The sequence below is a fragment of the Hibiscus syriacus genome, unplaced genomic scaffold, assembly GCF_006381635.1.
Source record: "Hibiscus syriacus cultivar Baekdansim isolate YM2019G1 unplaced genomic scaffold, ASM638163v2 tig00111621_pilon, whole genome shotgun sequence".
In the NCBI taxonomy this organism is placed as follows: domain Eukaryota; kingdom Viridiplantae; phylum Streptophyta; class Magnoliopsida; order Malvales; family Malvaceae; genus Hibiscus; species Hibiscus syriacus.
Window position 1 is genome coordinate 2633789 of NW_024063138.1, and position 25272 is coordinate 2659060.

At 35.2% G+C, this 25272-nt stretch overlaps 3 pseudogenes; 2 read left to right on the forward strand and 1 right to left on the reverse strand.

The window, feature by feature from the left end:
• Positions 1 to 1322: 1322 nt before the first annotated feature.
• LOC120165928 lies at positions 1323 to 1976 on the forward strand (annotated as a pseudogene).
• An 18396-nt stretch (positions 1977 to 20372) lies between these two features.
• On the forward strand, positions 20373 to 22864 carry LOC120165974 (annotated as a pseudogene).
• Positions 22865 to 23044: 180 nt separating this feature from the next.
• Positions 23045 to 23834, reverse strand: LOC120165945 (annotated as a pseudogene).
• Positions 23835 to 25272: the final 1438 nt, after the last annotated feature.

The window sequence follows — 25272 nt, forward strand, 5'->3', positions numbered from 1 at the left end:
TTTTCGTTTAATTGATAGATTCACTGCACATTCTACGAACATATCTTTATTTTACAATCATTTTATATCGAAAAACACTTAATTTCACTTAATAATACTATGATCGAAATTAAAATGCAACATAACTTTTATCTTAAGAACATCCCATTTTGAAAAAGAAATCATGGTAACATGATGAATTAGAAGATCTGATTTTTTTTTAAAAAGAAAGAAAGAAAGAAAACACATTGATATTGTAACTGGAATAGTTAAAAGAAATGATATTATAAAATAGAGGGATAAATTAATTGAAACTAAATATGATGAGCAAATTCTAATTTAACAAAAAGAGTGACCCAAATCTGAATTTTAACGGAGTACTATCACCGTAAGTGAAAGGGGTCAACATCTACCATGTTTCCTCTCTGGTAGGACTTGCTAAATTTCAAGCAATTTATCCAAACTCGTTGAAAGTTTTCAAGAAGGGCTGAACCTAGACCGATTCATCCTCACTACAACAGCGACGGAAGCACGGCGCCTGGCGTTGCATAGTACCGATGATTCACTAATCGGACGGTGCTTGTTTTTTATCCTTTCTTTTTCATGCACATTAAATGTTATCAATAAATATGATGAAACTTAATCTTTCGATATTTTTGTTTTAATTTATTTCAAATGGAGTGATTTTTTTTATGCTGGGGCGGATGCAACTAAGCTCCCGTAGGGTTTAAGTCAAAAGTGCATCCTATTATTTTGAGAAAATTTAGTTTAACGTATTGAAAAAAAAATAAAAAAATTTATATACTCACTATTTTTAAAAGAATAAAATTAAAATTTTAGATCACGGGATCTGTCATTGTGAATGTGCCCAAATTGTACAAGTGATTGATGTTTTAATTAGTTTGATTATGCACGTAAGGAAGAAAATCAGTTTACATGAAGAAATGTGAAATGAATTTACACGATCAGGATCACTTTCTCGTACATAACTGCAAAGCTCTTCCTAATAAACAGTAAATTCCGTGCCACGTTGTATAGACAAATGGGCGCCACGTGGGTTAAGGAAGCCGCAGTGTGCTGCTGACATGGCAGTAGACATCCTCGCTTACGAATTATGGGCCACCGCCGCCGCCGTACGTCACTGTTGACTCACGTGCGTGATCAACTTTGTTTTCATCTTTTTTGGGTCCTATATTCTAATTTGAAAACAAAATGACAGAGAGAAATTATTGTTCAAAATCCGCCTTCTGTTTTGGTATATAAAGGGCCAAAAGTAGTTCCAGATGTTGCTAACACCAAAACAGAACCCAGAAACTCTAGCAAGAACTTGAAATACCAACAAAATGGAGGAACCCAGTTTTTTCAGTACTCAACCACTTCAGAGTTCTTCCCGGAATCATCGTTCGGCCTTGATTACGATATTTCAATTCCTTTCAACTTCAACGACGCTGACGAAATGATTGGATTGATTCATTTGCCGGTGAGCCCAAAGAATCGTCCGAGTCCAGCTCCACCAACAGCGTCAAGAAGAGAAGAGTTACCGAGGAGTGAGGAAGAGGCCGTGGGGGAAATACGCGCGGAGATCCGAGACTCGACGAGGAATGGCGTCAGGGTGTGGCTGGGGACATTCAACAGCGCCGAAGCGGCGGCGATTGCCTACGACCAAGCGGCATTCTCGATGAGAGGGTCATTGGCTACACTCAATTTCCCGGAGGAAGTGGTGAGGGAATCGCTCCAGGACATCATGTATCGATGCGAGGAAGGCTGCTCGCCGGTGGTGGCGCTCAAGAAGAGCACTGTTTAAGGAAGAGATCGAAGAACAAAAGCAAAGGAAAACAAACGGAGGCTGCCAGGCCAAGCAACAACAGAATTTGGTGGTGTTGGAGGATTTAGGAGCTGATTATTTGGAACAATTGCTGAGTTCATGTGAGACTAATGCTTCTTGGTAACAATTTCGCTTCTTTTTTCAAGTTTTCTTGATGCCATTAAATCCGGCCCGGAGCTCTGCCTGTAAAGTCGAAAGTCAAGACGTAGAATAAATACAGGATAATCAAGTAGATTAATATTCACTTTGGATTTCGCAATTTAATGGACTTTAAGGTTCAAATCATTATAAATTACTCATACCTTGATACGATCAACGTTCATATCATCATCAAAAGTGGTGATTTATTTTATTTTTTGAAAGTTTATTTGGAAAAAGTAAGTATATATATATATATATATTTAATTGAAAACTAATAAATTGAATTAAACATTTCGACTAGACTAGCTAGCCTAGCTAGCCAATCAATATATAATTAAATACGCTTAATATAAACTGGATATTCACACTATAACGGAATTGAAATGGATTTTTGGAAAGGGAATTCCACGAACAATTTGCATTATTTTATATGTGTACCTTTTCAGATAAGACACAACACAACACAACAACTTGAAAATAAGACGTTAAAAAAAATAGTTTCCCTAAAATATGATTGGATAGGCTAACGACTATTAATTCAATTAGTTGAAATTCAGGAATTTCAAAATTAAGTTTAAATTCTATCACCGTTACTTTAGTGTGTAATCTGTAAATTTTTATGTTAATCACAATTTAATCATAAGTATGTCCGAGTGACCTGTACTTGTGACCGGAAGAGCCACGTCTAATCTAAATTTTATGTGACGAAAAAATGACTTGAATCGTCCAAACAAAGAAAGACGAGATAAATATTGTTGAAGATATCTTCCGCTTTCCCTTATCGGTTACTAAGAAACCAAGCAGACAAAAAGGCAATAAATTAAGAATTGTTAATCAAATTTGAAGGAAGAATGAAAGCATCTTCTTTTTTAATCTTCCATCATTACTATATTGTTCAATTTTATAATCAGATAAAAACAAAATTTGTTTGTAATTGATGTCTCTTTAAAGTAAACGGAGAGCACATTTGGGGTTCTTATTCGAATCTAAGTTGTTTATTAGTCCAAATTTATCCCTTTGTTTAAGCAAACCAAGTTGGCTTTCGCATGTTAATGGGCAGCTTCAATCAACACTTCTCTCCCACCAACACCGATCGATAATTGTCAACGAACATCGTTATTCAAATTCAAAAATTGATACGCGAATATTTGATTAATATTTCGCTTTTAAATTGCTCTTTAATCATTGATTTTTGTGGTTTATTTGTTCGTTTGATTCATTTTCTGTGCAGGCACTAGATTCTGAGAATTGCACTCAAATGACAGAATTCTGTAGTTTTTTTTTTCGGAATCAAAGTTGAATTAGTATGCATGACTTTGGGCATGATCATCTGACGTGGCGATGACATCACCACCTTCTAGAAGGTCCAATCAGCGCTTCTAGAAGAACGAATGAATCACCTACACACGTTTCTGTATTCAAATTTAAATTAAACTCATGTTTTAGGATATTAATTTAAATATTATTTTATCTTATCTTTGATTTAGGTATTTTAGTTTAGGCTTTAATATATAAAAGGTGTCCAACGTATGCCCATTTTTCTAATTTAGTGCTTAAGGTTTATTTCGTTACAGTTTGGTGTTTAACGTTATATTCCGTAACTCAGAATGGTCATGTCGTAACGGACCGTTAGTTTTCTCTGTTAAATTACACGTGTCACAATCTGATAATTTTAAAAATCTTTTTAAAATAAATATTACAAATATTATTATATTTATAAAAAGCCCTTATTTCTTTTAAATTACAAAAAAACCTAAATCCTCACGCCGAAGCTTATTCACGGTGGCGGACGGCGACTACGACGTGATCCACCGGTTGGATATTGAGCGGACGGCGACGAGGAAGCTAAATATAGTGACGGTGAAGCGAATAGAGGTCCGAGGTGGCCGGAATCGTCCAAAATCCGAGACGTCGGGTGAGTTTTCGATGAAACGATTCGGCAAATGGCGATGACTATCCACGAATTATTTTGGGGAGTTTTATCATGAAGGCGATGCGCTTCGATTGGGTTGAATTCCTATTCAATTACAGACACTTATTTGTCAACACATCATATAAATTCGCTGTTTGAATCTCCCCTGTCGTTCCTTTAGAAACAATGGGTAACCTTTTTGCTGTAACTGGTTTCAATTACTAAATTTAATGAATTATTCAGCTTTCTAAATCTCTTGATATTAAACTTCATGTAAAGAGTTAAACAAAGTAACGGATTACCAGCGTTGAGAAGGACTTCAAAGGCTTCCTGGGTTACCCGCGTCCATGGCAAAGTCACCAGCTGAGTGGTTAGATGGAGAAAGAGCGTTCCAACGTGATTAAATCAAGAGATTGGGTATGAAAATGATTAAATAAAGAAATAATCCCAAACTTTAAAAACCTTCATTTCAACCCCTAAACTCACGTCGATCACCACCGTCGCTCGTCCGTTCCAGTCACCGCCTAGGCCAATCGAAGCGCCTCGCCACCATGATCAAAACCCCCAAAACAATTCGTGGATAGTCATCGCCAATTGTCGGTGTAAACACCCGTTTTTGTCCGGGTTTTTTTTCCGTTATTTTTATTATTATATTATATTATCGTTATCTTATTATTTTATTATTATTTATTATTACAATTTTTGCAGGCCTAATCCCTAAGCCCAATTCAGGTTACAGAGGCCCAACAACCCGAAGCCCATTGGCCCAGAGACCCGAAGCCCAATTCAGATTAGGGTTTTAAACCTAAAACATATTAGGGTTTCAAACCCTAATCCCTTCCAGCCGCCGTGTGACCCTTCTCTGCCTCAGCGCCGCCGCCATCACTGTTCCGGCCCGTCTCGCTCCACTCCGATGGTCCAGCCGCCGTTCCCGCGCCACCATCGTCATCTACAGTAAACCACAGCAACCCCATCAGTCCAAATCAACCCAAATCAGAAAAAATATATATATATCCAAACCCTAAAATAAAAATGCCTAAATCCCGGTAAATCGGGAAATTGGTCACCCTAAATCAACAACCCATAATTTCCCCTATTCCTAGACATCATCATCTCAACAGAATCCAACAAGCAAAAAGGAAGGATAAAGGACCAAAGAGAAGAACGAGAGACGGGGGGTATTCGGGGAACCAAAAAACAAAAGGGGAGAGCATTCGAAATTTAAAAAAAACAGAGAAAGGAAAAGGGAGAGGATCGAAAGGTTACCTTTCAAGCAGTCATAGCCGGGGTCTTCACGCCAAGGTCACCGAGGTTTGAAGGTAACCACTGGTTTTAGGTCTAGAGTGAGGGGCTTGGGTTTTGGTGATTTAAGTTTGGGGTTTAATTTGAGGGTCTTTAGGGGTCGATTTGCTCCCCATGGCCACCGTTACGGTGGCCGGGGAGCCTCTGTTTTCTTGTTACGGCGAGGAAGCAAGAGGAACAGGAAGAACAGTTGGGAGGGAGAGAGTTCTCTCCTCTTTGGTTTTGGGGCACGGCTGAGAATGAGAAAGGTAAGGGTTTCGAAACCCTTATTTTGGGTTATAATTGAACCACAACGACGCCGTTTTAAGGGGTCAGGGTATGCGTTTCAGCATCAAAGGGGTAAATAGCCTATTTGGTCCTCGCATCTTTGTAAACTTACGCGTTTCTTCAAGGTTTGGGGGGTAAATCATAGTTAGGTCCCTCCTGGTTTGTAACATCTCATTTTAGCCATGAATGAAACTTTGTGAATTTTTATTTCGGGCATCTACTTTTAGTTGTTTTATTTAAGTCCTGATTTCTTATATGTATCATTTTTGTGTATATTCGAATTTGAACATTAAATTTATAAATATTTTATATTAGTCACTGTTATTTGATTTAATTACTGTTCGGCCCTCTATGTTTCTGTTGATATTTTAATTTGGCCTTAATATTTATGCATGTACATTTTGGTCACTCTTACAGTTTATATATTTTGTATTTTGTATACCATGTTATATAGTTTGTATTTTGGTCACTAGATCTTCTGTTGCTAATATTTTATAAATTTGTACATTGTATTCTGCAGTTATATATATATCTTATTTTAGTCCCATTATTAAGGTAATATTATTATGGTCATACTTGACTTGGTCCCAATGTTTGTAATAGTTTCATTTTAGTCACCAATCTTGTGTTTTGTGTATTTTCTTTGATGTTCAAATTTGGCTACAGAATTTATGAATTTTTGTTTTGGTCACTGTTGGTTATTTGTGTAAATATGGAATGTAGCATGTATGTTTACTTTATGTCATTTTAATCCTTTATCATCATTTTTGGGTTATTCCATTTCAATATTTGTATTATTTAACATTTGCTACTTGGGTTCTGATTGTTTGTAATTATTGTTGTAGTCCCTAAGTTTCTATTGGTTTCAGTTTAGTCCTAAATTCATGATTATGCTATTTTATTCCTTTAACTTTCTGTTTTACTATTTAGCCATGTAAGTTCATGTTTTGTCATTTTAGTCCCCGAAATTATCCATGTTCATTGATTTATATTTATATTTGGATTTGTAATGTCATCTTAGTTTGACTTTAGTCCTTTAGGTATGAATATTTTATATAATGTTATTTGTGAACGTATATATTATTGGTTCTAGTTATCGTACATGTTTTATTTTATTTTTTAATCGTGCTCATTTCCTTGGTTTTATTTATTGTTAATATTATTAATACTTTCAAGAACATGTATGCGTAGAATGAGCGTGGAAAGTACCACTTGATCGAAGTGGTGTGATCTGGTACGGCATTTTAACGACATAGAAACTTGAAATAAGCGAGTATATTTTGCTAATAAATTTGTTCAAACGATGCAATGTGTGTTATTTTAAATGACAATTACTTTATTTTATGTGAATGTAAATTTCAAAATTTTTAATTTGTATTCAATTCACATTTTAGTTAATCAATTTATTTTGTTGTATGCAAACATCAATTTTATTTATATTCGATTCACATTTTATCAAGAGGGAAATTCTTTATGGATGAGAAATAGTCGAGTTAGCTTTCCCGATGGAGGATTGCTAATTTCGAGATTTCTTTTCGAGTTAAAGAATTTTCTCTAATTATTTAATTCGAAGCAAATTAATCAACGTTCGATAAATAGATCACATTTTAACTTTATATTCGACTCATAAATTCCACCATTTACAAGGATGTGTAAGCGACAGTACCAATTTTGGGCATTGCGGGGGTGTTTACTCTTCCCCGCACGTAACCGACTCCCGAATCCATTTAAATAAATCTTTGGTAACGCAGACCGAATCTTGTCTAAAAATGATTTTTCTTAAAATTGTTTTAAAAGACGTTTTTAGGTATTCGACCTACCTAACCCAAAGGTTGATGGCGACTTTTTTTCAATTTTATTCAAATCGATTCCAAAATTACCAATTTTTTTTAAATTAAAGTCATAATCGTTTTTTAAAATAACATTTAATTGTTTATAAAAAAAATGGTTATGACAGCTTGGCGACTCTGCTGGGGACTTTTTTTAGAGAGTCAAGCTGTATGTCGCTTACACATTGTCGTCTTGGTGGAAATTATGATTTCTAGTACATAGTTAACTTATGATCCGTTTATTGAAATTTTTAATTGCTTCGTTTTTGGCATACTAACATTTTATTTTTGGCTTTCAGCTTTATCAAGATTTTATCATCTTTTCCGTGTTTTGTTTTCCTTTTGGGTCGAAGGTAGGTATGTTCCTCCTCACACACATCACTCGCATTGGCATAACATAAGCTCTAGACACGAGCTTCGATCCAAATTAGTTGAGGTGAATGCTTTACTCTCGTAAGAATTTATTCTTCGTATGAGTTTTAGCAATTAACTCGTGGGATACATACCTTATACCTTCGTAGGGATTTATTCCTCGTATGGGTATAAGGCAGTGAATCCCCTCGAATTGAACTCGTTCCGCTCGAAACCTGTAATGGGTGAGGATAGGGTCTGGTAGCCCAAGGGGGCACCGACTCAAGGACAATTCGAGTACCCTTTTTCCCGTTAGAGCCGAAACCAAGCATATAGTGAACCGTCGAACGATCACCCTAGGTATAGTCATACCGAACCTTTGTCCGTCAGTAGGTACCCAAAATAGGTGTACACAAAGGAGGAATATTTCTAAACCCTTACCTTTTGTTTTAAGTTTGTAGAATATATTTATTCTTTTAGAATAAAAGCATGCAAACTAGATACCATGCGGTTAGTATTTTCTTGAAATTAAATCACTTTTGGGTAGATAGCATGTCCGGGTAGGATTGTTATTTAATTGAAAGCATGTGTGGGTAGATATCATGACGGGGTAGGTGGTATATTCATCTCTGACTAACATTTTTATCCGTATAAATTATTTTACATGTACTAACTCGTTTTTCTCTTTTGTTTTTGCACACTAACTTATTTATTTGTTTGTGTCGTTTTCATCCTTCTTTGCATTGCATTGCATCGACATAATATAATGCGAAAATATTGATCCGCAAGGGGATATCCATGAGAAAATCTTCGCAAGAAGAGATAAAGTTTCAATCAAGCGATCGCATACACAGACATGCATCGAGGGCTAAAAAGAAGTCCAGAGTACAAGAATGAGATTTTCTCGAAGATCGTGCATCATTCGAGACTGATATGATAATTCACTGATCTAAGGAGTAATCCAGCAGTAGATTCTCATCCACAATTATTCCATCGTTGACCATCAGGGAGTGAAGCACAAACTTCAGCATAGACGAGGTATTGATGGAGTTAGTTTACAGAGCATGAGGGGCATCGGTTCCAAGTACAAAGATCCGAGACGAAGCAGTGAGCTCGAAGATCGTGCATCATTCAATACTGAGATGATGATCCACTGATTCAAGGAGTAATCTAGCAGTGGAGTCTTATCTACAATCATTTCATCGCTAGTTATCAAAGAGCGACACACCGACCTCACTACCACCGAGGCATTAACGGAGTCAGATTACAGAGTGCTAGAGGGGCATCATTATTGAGGACGAAGATCCGAGATGAAGCAGTGATCCATTCCAGGCTCACCATCTAAGCGAAGACATGTTTGTAAATTGGATTGTCTTGTAATATGAAAACTTTTATTTCTGGTGAAGACTATTCTATGATATTCATCGATGGGGTCAACATTTTCCATCTGCATTGCATTTTTTATTTTGCATATATTTTTATTTTTAAGCATTTTCATATGCATCATTCATAAAAACATGAGATCAATTTGTGGAGAAGTCAGTGGAAGTAATCCTGATCACGTGACCATATTGAGAATATAAACAAGAAGCTGAAATCAACACGATAGAAGCTTGTTCGATTGAGTCTTCCAGGATGGTTCGAGAAAAGAGTCCCCATTCCTGGAAGTCCATGATGTTGATCTCGGGTACAACTACAACATAGGAAGCTTCAGTCATTCCGCTGAAAATTGTAAGACACTGAAGATCAAGGTCCAGAACTTGAGGGCATGTACAATTGAAGAAAATTGGGGCATTGCTTCTAACACTTGAACTGAGAGATTGTTTGTTTGAACTCGTTTTGTTATCTCTTTATATTTGCATAAATATTTTAATCTTAATACTTGAATTTTACTACCTTTAAGGTTGAATGGAACAAATTTTAATCTTGAGTCTTTGAATATCAAATGAATTACATATTCTCTTAATTCTTCAAGAATTATAGATCTTTGACATATGCCAAGATTGGACCTATCTTATCCCGTCTAAACCCAAAATAAAATCTCTCGATTTTTTACCTGAAATAATTCCTGGTCACTACCAAATAACCAATTTTTGACATTCTATCTCTTTGAGACCTTGAAATATTCTTTTAGACCTTGAAACATTCCCTCTCTTTGAGACCTTGAAACATTCTTTCCACCTTGAAACACTGCATTTTTTTTGAGACACAAAAGTCATACCCATACCTGTCTTTGAGCCAATAAAGCCATCATCGTCTTCTTAGACGCAAAACCAACATTTTCTACCAATAAAACCTACAGACATTGATTACAAGATGTTCACTTGAACATAAACCTTCCTACGAAGAAGACACAGTGTGGGGCATCTCGCATCAATTTTCTGAAGACGAGCATGAGCAATTGAGACATGTTGAGAGCAAGAAGCGAAGAGAAAAAAATAGAATTCATTCAAAATAATTCTATCATGCATTAATTACTATTTTCATTTAAATAAAAATTAATCCTGAAAATCTATCCCCCTAGGGATATCTCTTCTGCAAGGACTTCTGTGTATGAGATGATGAACGGCTTTCTTTCTTTATCCCTTCACAAAAGGAGAAAATATATCCCTTGTGTCCCCTTTGAGCCTGAATGATATTTTCTTTTGATTCAACCCTAACCAAGGATCACCCTCCACACTGGGGGGCAATGTGAAGGAAATCTGAGTGAAGAAAATTGATCCAAATGAGATACCGAAAGGTGAACCAGACGCAGAGTGCAAAGATCAAACCAAAGAAAAAAACAAAAAGCAAAGAGAAAATCAAAGCAAAAATCAAAGAAAAAGCAAAGAACAAAAGAAGACAAAGAACACAGACAAAGAGTCTCCTGACTTAAATGACGCATTGAGCTTCAAACCGTGAGATTAATCAAACACAATAACTCTAGAATCACTTGACTCGAAGATCATAAAACATCAAGAGAAAGACATGCGAGTAGATTCAAATTGAGCAAAACAAGATCGAAGGCATGAGAGTTAATTGATCCTTGTTTCAAATACCCTTAAAACACATGTTTGGGTCTTTTATCCCTTTCTTTCATAACCCTGAACCATGACCTACATTACGTGCCTTACAAGTCCCTTCTAATCATACATGGATTTCTAAGCGGAAGAGACTATCCTCATATTTCATCCCGCCTATCAGGATTAATATTTTACTCAAGAGGTTTTCTAAAATCTTTAATGCATGATAGAGAAAAATAACAAAGGGGGGGTTAAAGACGTAAAATTCTGAGTAACGTCTTGAAACCAAAGGAGGATTTGAGTTGAAAACCTGAAAGGGCGGCTCGAATATGAAGATTATTACATAGGAGACGATTGCTCAAATCCCTTGATGAGGCATCACACAACATGAATGAGAACATGAGAGTTGGGAGTCAGAGAACACTTCCAATAACTGAGTACAGAAGCTACTCCATCAGATCAGAGAACATCAAATAAATGAGCACTATACTTTTGATCAAAGATAACCACTTGAGACTTTTTTATCCTCCCTTACTTAACCATCTCTCAAAGATAGCGTTGATCTTGACACTTGTCAAATAGCTATAATTTATTGAAGGATTAAAAGTGTAATTAATTCTTTGATATCCAATGAACTCTTGTTTTATGATTTGTCAATTGTGAAACCTTGAAAGGGGCAATATTTCATATCTTTTGATTAAACATTTTTCAAAATTATTTTAATTGATATTTTCATACTTTTGAAAATAAAAGAAGAAGAAAAACATTTTCAAACAAGATAATCTCTGGAGGCATATCTTAGAATTCAACAAATATCTCACCAAAGCTCAGAATCGAAGCTGGGGCAAGAGAAAGTTAATTTTGGACAAATTTGATGGGACAAACAAATGGTCTCAGGTCAAGGTTTGCAAGAGTACACCATGGTGGAAATACGGACAAGTTGAATCAATGATAGACTCTCGCGATCATTCTCCTTCTAGATCGAGAAAAGTATATACATACATACACATACATACATACACCTGATACATAAAATTGGTATCAAACATTTATCATCGTGTATTAAAGACATTTTTCTCCTCACTTGAGGACAAATTCAATAAAAGAAGATCAAATAAATTTCATCTTGACATCTATCATAGCTTCCAAGATAGTTGGTCAAAATTGCATCATTCTGATCTTTTCAGGAAATTAGAGCTCGGAAATAACCAGGTGTTTCAACCTGAAAGAACAATGCAATCCACATATTTGGCTTCCTGAAGTCAACAATCAGATCTTCTGAAGATGTTTCCTCAACATGCAGGAATCAATAGATAAATTTTGAGCTATTGAGATTATTTTCTTTAAAAAAATAAAGTGTCGTCTCACTTGAGATAGTTTTCTTAAAAACAAATTTTTTTGTCTCGCTTGAGACAACCTTCTCTTTAAAACAAGTTACGTCTCGCTTGAGACATTTTTCCACAAATCTTGAGAATTAAAACAAATTGCGTCTCGCTTGAGACATTTTTTTCCTTTGAGATACAAATTTTGAATTTGATTCACTTAAAACAAAATTAATCTCACCTTAGATTGTTGTTTCTTTCAAAACAAATTTTGGCTCGCTTGAGACCTTTCCCTTTGAGATCCAAATTTCGAATTTGTTTCACATTAACAAAGTTGATCTCACTTGAGATCGTTTTCTCAAAAACAAACTTTGTCTCGCTTGAGACAATTTCTCTAAAAACAAATTTTGTCTCATTGAGACTATATCTTAAAGCAAATTCGTCTCGCTTGAGACATCATTTTCTCTCATAATAAAATTTCAAGGTTGTTGTACTTAAAGCAAAATTAATATCACTTGAGATTTTCAAAGCTGATTTGTCTCGCACGAGACAGTTTCCCCTTTTAACAAATCATGAAATTGTTTTATTTGAAACAAAATAAGCACTTTTGAAAACACCTTTGAGATTATTTCCATATAAACAAAATCGACAATATTTGAATCTTTTAAAAACGATTTTTTATCTCTTAAAGACAATTTCTTTTAAAAATATTTGAGTTTGTTTCTCTTGGAAAAAATCTTTGAGTTTGTTCCTTTTGAAAAAAATCTTTGAGTTGTTTCTTTTGAAAAATATCTTTGAGTCTACTTATTTTGAAACAAAGTTTTGTCTCTCTTGAGACAATTTCGTGAAAAGTCTTTGAGTCTGAAACAAAGTTTTGTCTCTCTTGAGACAATTTTGTGAAAAAATCTTTGAGTTTGTTCCTCTTGAAAAAATATTTGAGTTTGTTCATTTTGAATAAAAATCTTTGAGTTGTTTTTTTTAAAAAAAAAAATCTTTGAGATTGTTTCTTTTGAAACAAAAAAATCTTTGAGTTTGTTTCTTTGGAAACAAAATTTTTTCTCTCTTAAGATAATTTCTTTTGAAACAAAAATCTTTGAGTCTGTTTCTTTGGAAACAAAATTTTATCTCTCTTAAGATAATTTCTTTTGGAAAAATCTTTGAATCTGTTTCTCTTAAAATGAATTTTGTATCTCTTGAGACCGTTTCTTTTGAAGTAAATCTTTGAATGTGTTCATTTTGAAAATCTTTGAGTTTGTTTCTCTTAACAAAATCATCTTTGAGTCTATTTCTTTAAAAACAAATGTTGTCTCTCTCTTGAGACAGTTTCTAATTAAAAACTAACTTTTGAGATTGTTTCATTTGAAACAAATTTGGTCTCACTTAAGATGAGATCCATCATTTGAGTCTGTTTCTTTTGAAACAAAATTTTATCTCTTAAAGACAATTTCTTTTGAAAAAAAATCTTTGAGTCTATTTTACTTTGAAACAAAGTTTTGTCTCTCTTGAGACAATTTTGTGAAAAAAATCTTTGAGATTGTTTCTTTTGAAAAAATCTTTGAGTTTGTTTCCTTTGAAACAAAATTTTGTCTCTCGAGACAACTTCTTTTGAAAATACCCACCTTTGAGATCGTTTGACAACTTCTTTGAAAATACCCATTTGATATCGTTTCTATTAAAACAAATTTTGTCTCGCATGAGACAGTTTCCTTTCAATGACATCTTTGAGTCGTTTCCCTTCAAACGAATTTTGTCTCTTGAAACATTTTCTCTTAAAACAAGATCATCTTTGAGTTTGTTTCTCTGGAAACAAGGTTTTATCTCTTGATACAGTTTCTTTTGGAAAAAATCTTTGAGTTTGTTTCTTTGGAAACAAAATTTGCCATCTTTGAGTATGTTTCCCTTGAAACAAAGCAAACATCTTTGAGATCGTTTCTCTTAAAACGAATTTTGTCTCATTTGAGATAGTTTTCAATGAAACCCCGATCTTTGAGAACATTTCCCTTAAAAAACAAATTTTCTTGAGACAGTTTCCTTTAAATCATCTTTGAGTCATTTCCCTTGAAAAGAATTGGTCTCTTTTGAGACAGTTGCTTTTAAAAATATCATCTTTGGGTTTGTTTCTTTTGAAACAAATCTTTGATTTGGTTTCTCTTGAAACCATAATCCTTTAGATGGCCAGAACTCTTCATCACGTATGAGCCGTGTCATCAGCTGACCAGATCCTCATCACGTAGGAGCCGTGTCAACCATAGATAACCAGCCGTCCTCATCACGTAAGAACCGTGTTATCACCTTTAGATGGCCAGAACTCTTCATCACGTATGAGCCGTGTCATCAGCTGACCAGATCTCCTCATCACGTAGGAGCCGTGTCAACCATAGATAACCAGCCGTCCTCATCACGTAGGAACCGTGTTATCACCTTTAGATGGCCAGAACTCTTCATCACGTATGAGCCGTGTCATCAGCTGACCCGATCTCCTCATCACGTATGAGCCGTGTCACCCTAGATAATCAGCCGTCCTCATCACGTAGGAATCGTGTTATCACCTTTAGATGGCCAGAACTCTTCATCACGTATGAACAGTGTCGTCCCCACCAACAAAACTATCCATTTTTTTCAAACCAAAAAGAGGAAAACCAGACAAAAACGTGTTTTCTTGTCGTCTTTGCCCTCTTGTTAACACAAGAATGTGCAAAGAGGGGCAGCTGTAAACACCCGTTTTTGTCCGGGTTTTTTTTCCGTTATTTTATTATTATTATTATTATTATTATCGTTATCTTATTATTTTATTATTATTTATTATTACAATTTTTGCAGGCCTAATCCCTAAGCCCAATTCAGGTTACAGAGGCCCAACAACCCGAAGCCCATTTGGCCCAGAGACCGAAGCCCAATTCAGATTAGGGTTTTAAACCCTAAAACATATTAGGGTTTCAAACCCTAATCCCCTTCCAGCCGCCGTGTGACCCTTCTCTGCCTCAGCGCCGCCGCCATCACTGTTCCGGCCCGTCTCGCTCCACTCCGATGGTCCAGCCGCCGTTCCCGCCACCATCGTCATCTACAGTAAACCACAGCAACCCCATCAGTCCCAAATCAACCCAAATCAGAAAAAATATATATATCCAAACCCTAAAATATAAAATGCCTAAATCCCGGTAAATCGGGAAATTGGTCACCTAAATCAACAACCCATAATTTCCCCTATTCCTAGACATCATCATCTCAACAGAATCCAACAAGCAAAAAGGAAGGATAAAGGACCAAAGAGAAGAACGAGAGACGGGGGTATTCGGGGAACCAAAAAACAAAAGGGGAGAGCATTCGAAATTTAAAAAAACAGAGGAAAGGAAAAGGGAGAGGATCGAAAGGTTACCTTTCAAGCAGTCATAGCCGGGGTCTTCACCGAGCCAAGGTCACCGAGGTTGAAGGTAACCACTGGTTTTTAGGTCTAGAGTGAGGGGCTTGGGTTTTGGGTGATTTAAGTTTGGGGTTTTAATTGAGGGTCTTTAGGGGTCGATTGCTCCCCATGGCCACCGTTACGGTGGCCGGGGAGCCTCTGTTTTCTTGTTACGGCGAGGAAGCAAGAGGAAACAGGAAGAACAGTTTGGGAGGGAGAGAGTTCTCTCCTCTTTGGTTTTGGGGCACGGCTGAGAATGAGAAGGTAAGGGTTTCGAAACCCTTATTTGGGTTATAATTGAACCAAAACGACGCCGTTTTAAGGGGTCAGGGTATGCGTGTTTCAGCATCAAAGGGGTAAATAGCCTATTTGGTCCTCGCATCTTTGTAAACTTACGCGTGTTTCTTCAAGGTTTGGGGGGGTAAATCATAGTTTAGGTCCCTCCTGGTTTGTAACATCTCATTTTAGCCATGAATGAAACTTTGTGAATTTTTATTTCGGGCATCTACTTTTAGTTGTTTTATTTAAGTCCTGATTTCTTATGTTATCATTTTTGTGTATATTCGAATTTGAACATTAAATTTATAAATATTTATATTAGTCACTGTTTATTATTTGATTTAATTACTGTTCGGCCCTCTATGTTTCTGTTGATATTTTAATTTGGCCTTAATATTTATGCATGTTACATTTTGGTCACTCTTACAGTTTATATATTTTGTATTTTGTATACCATGTTCATATAGTTTGTATTTTGGTCACTAGATCTTCTGTTGCTAATATTTTATAAATTTGTACATTGTATTCTGCAGTTATATATATATCTATTTAGTCCATTATTAAAGGTAATATTATTATGGTCATACTTGACTTTGGTCCCAATGTTTGTAATAGTTTCATTTTAGTCACCAATCTTGTGTTTTGTGTATTTCTTTGATGTTCAAATTTGGCTACAGAATTATGAATTTTTGTTTTGGTCACTGTTGGTTATTTTGTGTTAAATATGGAATGTAGCATATGTTTACTTTATGTCATTTTAATCCTTTATCATCATTTTTGGGTTTTCCATTTCAATATTTGTATTATTTAACATTTGCTACTTGGGTTCTGATTTGTTTGTAATTATTGTTGTAGTCCCTAAGTTTCTATTTGTTTCAGTTTAGTCCTAAATTCATGATTATGCTATTTTATTCCTTTAACTTTCTGTTTACTATTTTAGCCATGTAAGTTCATGTTTTGTCATTTTAGTCCCCGAAATTATCCTATGTGTTCATTTGATTTATATTTATATTTGGATTTGTAATGTCATCTTAGTTTACTTTAGTCCTTTAGGTATGAATATTTATATAATGTAGTATTTGTGAACGTATATTATTGGTTTAGTTATCGTACATGTTTTATTTTATTTTTTAATCGTGCTCATTTCCTTGGTTTTATTTATTTGTTAATATTATTAGAATACTTTCAAGAACATGTATGCGTAGAATGAGCGTGGAAAGTACCACTTGATCGAAGTGGTGTGATCTGGTACGGCATTTTAACGACATAGAAACTTGAAATAAGTCGAGTATATTTTGCTAATAAATTTGTTCAAACGATGCAATGTGTGTTATTTTAAATGACAATTTACTTTATTTTTGTGAATGTAAATTTCAAAATTTTTAATTGTATTCAATTCACATTTTAGTTAATCAATTTATTTTGTGTATGCAAACATCAATTTATTTATATTCGATTCACATTTTATCAAGAGGGAAATATTCTTTATGGATGAGAAATAGTCGAGTTAGCTTTCCCGATGGAGGATTGCTAATTTCGAGATTTCTTTTCGAGTTAAAGAATTTTCTCTAATTATTTAATTCGAAGCAAATTAATCAACGTTCGATAAATAGATCACATTTTAACTTTATATTCGACTCATAAATTCCACCATTTACAAGGATGTGTAAGCGACACAGTACCAATTTTGGGCGTTGCGGGGGTGTTTACTCTTCCCCGCACGTAACCGACTCCCGAATCCATTTAAATAAATCTTTGGTAACGCAGACCGAATCTTGTCTAAAAATGATTTTTCTTAAAATTGTTTTAAAAGACGTTTTTAGGTATTCGACCTACCTAACCCAAAGGTTGATGGCGACTTTTTTTCAATTTTATTCAAATCGATTCCAAAATTACCAATTTTTTTTAAATTAAAGTCATAATCGTTTTTTAAAATAACATTTAATTGTTTATAAAAAAAATGGTTATGACAGTCGGAATCGTTTCGTCGAAAACCCACCCTGACGCCTCGAATTTTGGACGATTCCGGCCGCCTCGGACCTCCGTTCGTCTCACCGCAACTATATTTAGCTTCCTCGTCGTCGTCCGCTCAAAACTCAATCGGCGGGTCATGTCGTAGTCGCCATCCGCTGCCGTGGGTAAGCTTCGGTGTGAGGATTTGGGCTTTTTTGTAATTTAAAAGAAAGAAGGTTTTTTTTATAAATATAATAATATTTTTCATATTTATTTTAAAAAGATTTTTTTTAATTATCGGATTGTGACACGTGTCACTTAACGGAGAAAACTAACGGTCTGTCACGGCTTGACCCATTCTGAGTTACAGAATGTAACGTTAGGCACCAAACTAGAACGAAAAAAACCTTGGGCACTGAACTAGAAAAACGGAATACGTTGGGCACCTTTTGTATATTAAAGCCTTTAGTTTAAATAGTTTTAAGTATTTTCATTAGGATTTATTTCTTTATTTTAAGAATTATCTTTATCTTGTTTTTAAGATTTTTTTAAGGCCATAAATACACTCTCAGGGTAAGCCTAAAAAGACATCTCTCAACAACGGATAATTTACTCTTCTTTTTTATAGTTTTATAAAATTTTCTCTTTTCTTTTCATGTTTTCATTTTATTTTAAGTTTATTTTTAAACATGCTAAGTATGGCTTTTGTCATGCTTAGCTACTTTGTTTTAAGCCTAAGGCTAAAGCGATGGCTCAATTCAAACGTGAGAATTGTAAGACACTTAAATCGCTTCAGATATCTCTATTTGTTTTCTGGGCTTATTTTCAAATCAAAACAATTTTCAAAACCAAAAGTAGATGTTGATCTGGATGTTGTTATGGTTAACGTGGGAGGAAGAATTGACTTATTGAAGCACATTCAACTTCCTGAGAATACACTTAGTAAAATTGTTTGCTAAGAGGAAATTGAGATCAAAACCAGTTATTTTTTGAAACAACATAATCCAAGTCATCAGCTTTTCAAGCCTCAACGTTTTAGATTTACAACATTGTTGTTGCTTAGATCAATTCACAAACTGATATTAAAGTTTGCACTTGGGTATTCGGTATACAAAACATAGTCACAAGGATTTGTCCTTGTAGACAAGTAACCAGCATGAATCCTGGAATAAAGATATATTTCGATAATTCGAGGAAATTGAGTCAAAGCTTAAAGCTTGAGGCTACTTTTCACAATAAGTCTTCTTTTCAACTCAAATTACTATTTTATTTATTATTTATTATTTTTCTTTATTTATTTTCAAACAGTCTTTTAAAATCTCGTTATTTTATCTTATTATTATCTCACCTTTATTTTTATATTTTATTTTTATTTATTTTTAATCTTGAATTCATCCCTATCCAAATTTTACCATTCAAAAACAAGAGATAATTGAATCAAAAATTGCAGAGTCTATGTGATATCGACTCTTACTTTCCACTTGCTATATTTTCTTTATATTTCTTTTGAGATTAAAGAATTATTTTGACGCGAAAACGACGCGTGTCAAAAACATATTCTCTTTCGCCACTAAAATTATTTGATAAATTATATTTTATATAAATATTTGTTACATTTTTTTATTTGAATTATGTTGATATTTTTTAAGGTGCCATCGGATGCCATAATCCATAATTCTAGCTTGGTATTGCTATGGAGAAGTACTTTGTTTTGAAAGTAGAAGCAATACCAAATGGTTAAAGTTAAAAGGATAAATACGTTGAAAACGGTACTTTTAAACCAACGTAAACTGAAAAAACTTTTCTATTTTCAAATTGTATTTGAAAGCATTTGTGATCTTTCCTTATTGTCACGTGGACTCCATTCATTTGTAAGAAAAGAACTTTAAAATTTTATATATTTTTAAAATATATATATATATATTAGTTATATTTTGTTCCAATAATTAATATAAATTATATATTTAAATTAAAATTGATTTGTTAATTATATTAATTATATATAATAAATAAATTTAAATATAATTTAGATTAATATCTAAAATTTTACAATATAATGTATAAATTGTCATTATGTATTAAAAGTATTTTTAACTGTAAATCCCAAACATTCAAAATTTTAAACTAAGTAAATAAAAATACTATTAAAAGCCATTTTAAAAATTATTTTTTAACCACACTTTTTAAAAGTAATACCGTCGAAGGGATATTTTGGTCACGCATATGTGTCATCCCTTCCTATGAATTCACAAATTTCAAATTATCATATTCCGAAGTATAAAAGCAAAGAGAGATGAAATAAAATAAAGCATACACATTGTACGGCAATTCACATTCCATCAAAACTGAAATCCAAAGAGATTCAAGAAGATTTGTCTGCCAAATCTTTGATGCCTTAGGGGTGACGAAAATTTAGACAGTGATTCCCCCCTAATTGGTCCCTACCCTCCTACAAGAAAAACATAAAACAAACATATTCCTATGCAGTACTTGTTGGTCGGACATCTTCATTTGCGTTAAGTTTCTATGTTTTTCAGCTTAAAATAGTAAAGCAGTAACGAAAATGGGTAAGTTTTCTTCTGATATTCATTCAACTCTCCCATTAAGGCCGCTACCCTTTTTAAATTTAGAGTTGGACATCGTTTTTGTTCATATTGAATAAAACCACACTTCCGTTTCATTATAACCACGCTTGCCCTTCCACCTTCCTTTCATTCCATGCATTTTCCTTAATCGATTCTTCTTTCATTTCCTTCTCTTTTTCTTCAGAGTTAGTCTTTATATATATATCTCAGACCGTTGCTTTCATTTGTTTCGGAAAATAACACAACACTTTGAGAAACACAGGTCAGTTTCAGAAACTTCAGCTTCCTTTGTTGTTTTGTCTTATGTTCTTTTAGCCATACCTTTTGAGTTTTTTTTTTTTGGTTATAATGAGACATCTTCATGCATGCAATGGGATTGCCGGAGTTTCTTTTACACTTTAACCGGGCAATAAAAAGTTTGTTTATATTAATTTATTTATTAAACGAATAAATATGAATAAGTTTTTCTGTTTCTTTAATTACGAATAAAGAGTTTTGTTCGTTAATGTCACAATAGATTGGAAAAAAAAACCACAAATTGCTTTTGCTCTACCTTCCGATATTTGTTTGCCTTCGTTTTACGAATAAGTATATTCCTTAACGAATGAACACAAACAAAAAATCATGTTTGTTTAGTTGTTCAGTTAACGTTAACAGACATGAACATTCTCTTATTCATGTTTGTTTGGTTCATTTGCATGCCCTCATTTACCAGTGGGTTATCATTTGTCAAGGAGCTGAAAACACTGGAAGGAAACTGATGGATTTTCTGTTTTCCAGATGTTATTTTCACTTGTGTTTATATAACATAACATCAATAGTGAAGCCCTACTCTCTAGTTGCTAATTTTAGAAAGAATGGAAGTGAAAACCCGAATCAAAATTTGGAGAGCTAAAAATAGAAATTAGTTGCAGTCACTCCCTCCTTTTGCTGAAACATGAAGGAAGGTTAACATGGCCCTTTAATTGTAATACTAATATATTATTACACGATCTTGGCAGAAGAGAGGTGATAGATAAAGAAGATTGGGAGTGAGCAGGTAGAGCTATGGCAGGAAACCAATTACAGGTGCTTGATGCACTTGATGCAGCCAAAACACAATGGTACCATTTCACTGCAATCATCATGCAGGGATGGGTTTCTTCACAGATGCGTATGATCTCTTCTGCATATCACTCGTAACTAAACTGCTTGGCCGCATATACTATCATGTCGATGGCGCTAAGAGCCCCGGATCTTTGCCCCCCAATGTAGCGGCTGCCGTTAACGGTGTGGCGTTCTGTGGAACATTGGCGGGCCAGCTCTTCTTCGGTTGGCTTGGTGAAGCTAGGCCGGAAAAAGGTCTATGGTATGACTCTGCTCATGGTTCTATGTTCTGTTGCATCCGGTCTTTCTTTCGGCAGTCGTCCTAAATCAGTACTGTCGACCCTTTGCTTCTTCCGGTTCTGGCTCGGCTTTGGCATCGGTGGTGATTATCCACTTTCTGCCACCATCATGTCCGAATATGCTAACAAGAAGACTCGTGGAGCTTTCATTGCGGCGGTGTTCGCGATGCAAGGTTTTGGTATTTTAGCAGGTGGTATTTTCGCTATATTATCGGCTGCATTCAACGCCTGGTTTCATGCCCCGCCATACGAGGTCAACCCTGCTGGCTCCACCGTTCCGGAAGCAGACTATGTTTGGCGTATTATTTTGATTGTTGGTGCACTCCCAGCAGCTCTTACCTACTACTGGAGGCGGAAGATGCCCGAAACCGCTCGTTACACAGCCCTTGTCGCTAAGGACACAAAGCAGGCCGCATATGATATGTCAAAGGTTTTGCAGATGGACATCGAGGCCGAGCCAGAGAAGGTTACGCAATTAAAGCAGGAAAAAGCCAGCTATGGTTTGTTCTCCAAGGAATTTGCTATACGCCATGGACTTCACTTGCTTGGAACAACCACCACTTGGTTCTTGCTTGACATTGCATTCTACAGCCAAAACTTGTTCCAAAAGGATATCTTTAGCGCCATTGGCTGGATTCCACCCGCGAAGACCATGAATGCCCTTGAAGAAGTTTATAGAATCGCTAGAGCACAAACATTGATCGCTCTTTGCAGCACCGTTCCCGGTTATTGGTTCACGGTGGCTTTCATCGATATTATTGGAAGATTTGTCATCCAATTGATAGGCTTCTTCTTCATGACTGTATTTATGTTTGCACTGGGCTATCCCGTACGAGCACTGGACCCATAGGGACAACCGAATTGGCTTTGTCGTTATGTACTCGTTGACTTTCTTCTTTGCGAATTTTGGACCAAATGCCACCACATTTGTCGTACCGGCTGAGATATTCCCTGCAAGGTTGAGGTCCACTTGCCATGGTATATCAGCAGCCTCAGGAAAGCTTGGTGCCATGGTTGGTGCATTCGGTTCTTGTATTTGGCTCAGAATAAAGATAAGGCCAAGGCAGATGCAGGGTATCCTCCAGGTATTGGGGTAAAGAATTCACTAATTGTATTAGGTGTAATCAATGCCTTAGGCTTCCTCTTCACTTTCTTGGTGCCTGAATCAAAAGGGAAGTCTCTAGAAGAGATGTCCGGCGAGAATGAAAACAACGTAGAATCGAAAAAGGCAAGGCCATCGTCTTCATCATCATCTGATCACTAAACTACAGTTTCCAGTTGCTTGTAGTAGAAGCTCTCTAAATCTCTTTAGTTCCCCAACAGATTTATTTAGTTTCTGATGTCAGGTTTTCGTTTTCAGCTATATTTCCTTCACATTTACGTTATTCTAATAAATGAGAACTCCATGGTTGCCTCCTTTCGTTTTCCAAATGCTCTTGCAGATTCAAATACAGATATGAACCATAATTAACAGGAACCGAATAATGTTAAGCCTATAGCTTCATATCAGTTTCATTAGATTCTTGTTATTCAAGGAATTATACATTGCCAGGAAATGACTCTGCACAGGAAGCAAAGATTAATCCCAAGTCGACAAATCGAGGAGGGTAGTTCCTAGAATGGAACAGTTAAACTACGGATTGTTCAGCGAGCACGTTCCTTCAGCACTTTGAGATCCACCTCAGTAGGGTCAGTAGCCTGAATCTCGTAGTGTATACCGTCCAGTTCCCTTCTAAGCCCATGTTTTGAAGTGGCCTAAAGAACCTTTGCACGGATTCGAGACGATGAAGGGGACCTGATAAACGTAACCGATTGTTAGGCAAGGAGAAGATTCAACAGGCATGTCAGGGGAATGAATGCCGTGTGCAAATTTGAAGAAGCATCAAAGGTAATAAAAACATAACAGCACAGGCAAATCCTAACACGTGCAGTGTCTGCCTCTGTAACCACTACCGAAAGAAAGTGTTCACTTGCAATACAAATATCAAATTGAAGGCAAAAGAAAACTGACCACGCAATCAAGAAAATCTTGCTCTTTCGGCAATTGTCATAAGTAACAAAATCGAAGTCATAGACGGCATATCGGCAATCATTCTCTGGTAGGGAGGCAGTGAAGTCATCATAGGTCTCAGCAGGATTCCCAGTTTTCGCAACCACCACTTCTCTTCTCATCGATCCTAAAGACCAAATAGCAGTAAATTTTCTTCCTTTTCAGTTCCATAAATGCATCCTTGGTGTGATCAGCGGCACACATGCCACATGTGGCATTTGGCTGCAAACAAAAGCACAGATCATCATACAGTTATTTCTTCTTGAACAAGCAATCATATGCCAAACTCATTAGCCACAAGCGCAAGACAGAAACATGTGCATGTAATCCAATTTTTTTTAGGAGAGCAAACAACATACGAAACATACAATAAAAGCTCTTCGAACCCAGGAATATCTATAAGATATCATCATTTCAAGCACAAAAGAGTAACGTTTTGTATGAAGAAGGTGGTGAAATGGACACCCTATTGTTAGTAAAAACATACAAAATAGCTCCTAGTTTAGAACAGCCTAAGAAGTAGGCAGTTAAAGAGATCAGAAGAAAATTAACAACAGAAAGATGAATAAACTCAAAGAAAAGAAAGGAAAGGAAAGGAAAGAGAGACACCCAACCCAGTTCTCTGAACGGCATGGCAGCAGAATGAGTGTTTAGAATGAAGAAGAAAACTGGGAAAGAGAGAAACCAAGAGTTGGAAATTTGTAAAATACCTCTTGATAATGACATAGGTATCTTCCTATAGAAAGTTATTTCAGCAAATAAAACAGGAAGCTCAAACTCTGTAGAGGTGTTTCACGTTTGTACTCTCCTTTATTTTTATTCTCTTTAATATTTCATTCAATAATATATTTATAACCATGCGAAATTAATTTAAAACATAATTTTTTTAAATTGAAAATATTTTTTAAAAAAATTAAAAAAATGAAATTTAATTTGGAAAAGACAAATAACATGGAAACGTTCTATTTAGCCAGAAATGAAAAAAAAAGGAAGTGGGGCGTTGGATAAACGCTTGTACCTTAACTTTTCCTGAATACAAAGTCCTTTGCTATGATCTTCAGAAAAAACAGACAAATCTCAGCCGTCCGTAAGGCTCCCATTGGATCATAATCGTCCAATCAATTTCTTCATTTCCGGTCGCCGCGTATCTGGTTTTTCTATTTAATTAAGTTAAGGTGATGATAAAGTAGTATATGTTCTAAATACTTTCGATCATTTGATAAAGAACGTTCAATCATCATGCTGCAGTCGTTTGTGCTCAAATCCGTGACTTCTAAGAAATACAATGATTACTTTAACTACTAAAGTAAATTTGTTCCTACTTGATTTTCTATTTAAAGAAAAAAAAGGGAAAATACCGTCAACTTTATAAATCAGGCTCAAATCTATAGGCCCAATTAGGTAGACGAACAGAGGAATCCTATTGGCTGGATCCTAGGGACAACCCATTGGGTTTATAGGTCAGCATCTTTTTCATGTGTTTGTGTTGATAGAAAAGGAAATATTATCATCTTTATAAGTTTTAGATTTAATCAATTAGGTTTACATGATGTATGTATGTTATTAATAGATTAAGAAAATTTGAATATATAGACTCACGATAAAAATAAACCAAAACCAAATTTTACGATTTCAGTAACCAAAATTTTGGTTCAGTTTTTTAGGTTTCGGTTTCAGTTTCCAAATTAAT